Below are 729 nucleotides of genomic sequence, written 5' to 3' on the forward strand. Positions count from 1 at the left end.
GCTATCTATTACTATTACTTATTGGTCTTCATTGTGCCTTTATGATATTAGGCGGATGTTTAAGTCACACAGGAGGTGATTGGCGTCGGAATCTGTGATAGATTAACGCTACCAGATTAAAAATCGATTATCTGGAGTTTGGTTTAAGATATCGGGACGCGGTTTGTTCCCACTGTTTTAGCGATTCTTTCTTTATTTATATTAGGGTTTAACCATTGCGTTTAGAATCGCTTTTCAGCCTATTGGTTCAGGTAAAGTGTTGTATTTGTTCTCATCACCTTAATCTTTTGAACGATCCTCAACGAAGATCTAAAGCATTTAACTGATTTTTGGATTTTTTTCCCTTCGAATATCGCAGAGAGGTGTTTGAGTCGGCAAGGATCAGGAAGGAGGTATAATACGTCGCCTTGAAGACCTCCCTGCGTTCCAGGTTCAGGGAGGTGAAGATAGCCCCAATAGTCGTGGGCGCCCTGGGGATGTGGGACCCCAATAATCACTAGTTCCTTCAGGGGATAACCACTGGGGCGTTTATAAAGAAGATGAAGTGGCTGGTTACCTGGGAGACCATTGCCTGGTCCAGGTGCAAATGTTTGGAGCATCTGTGGGGCTGGATACAAAGACCCAGCAGGAGGTGGACCAGGTGGAGGGGATGGTCTCACCGAGACACTGCTGTTGGGTGAAGAGGAGATAGGGAGTTAAATTAGGCAAAGGGAAATTGAAGATGAAGAA

At 44.6% G+C, this 729-nt stretch overlaps 1 pseudogene; it reads left to right on the forward strand.

The window, feature by feature from the left end:
* Positions 1 to 226: 226 nt before the first annotated feature.
* Positions 227 to 347, forward strand: LOC112211917 (U2 spliceosomal RNA; annotated as a pseudogene).
* Positions 348 to 729: the final 382 nt, after the last annotated feature.

Source organism: Halyomorpha halys, unplaced genomic scaffold (assembly GCF_000696795.3).
Source record: "Halyomorpha halys isolate HHAL.00 unplaced genomic scaffold, Hhal_1.1 Scaffold2675.1, whole genome shotgun sequence".
Lineage (NCBI taxonomy): Eukaryota > Metazoa > Arthropoda > Insecta > Hemiptera > Pentatomidae > Halyomorpha > Halyomorpha halys.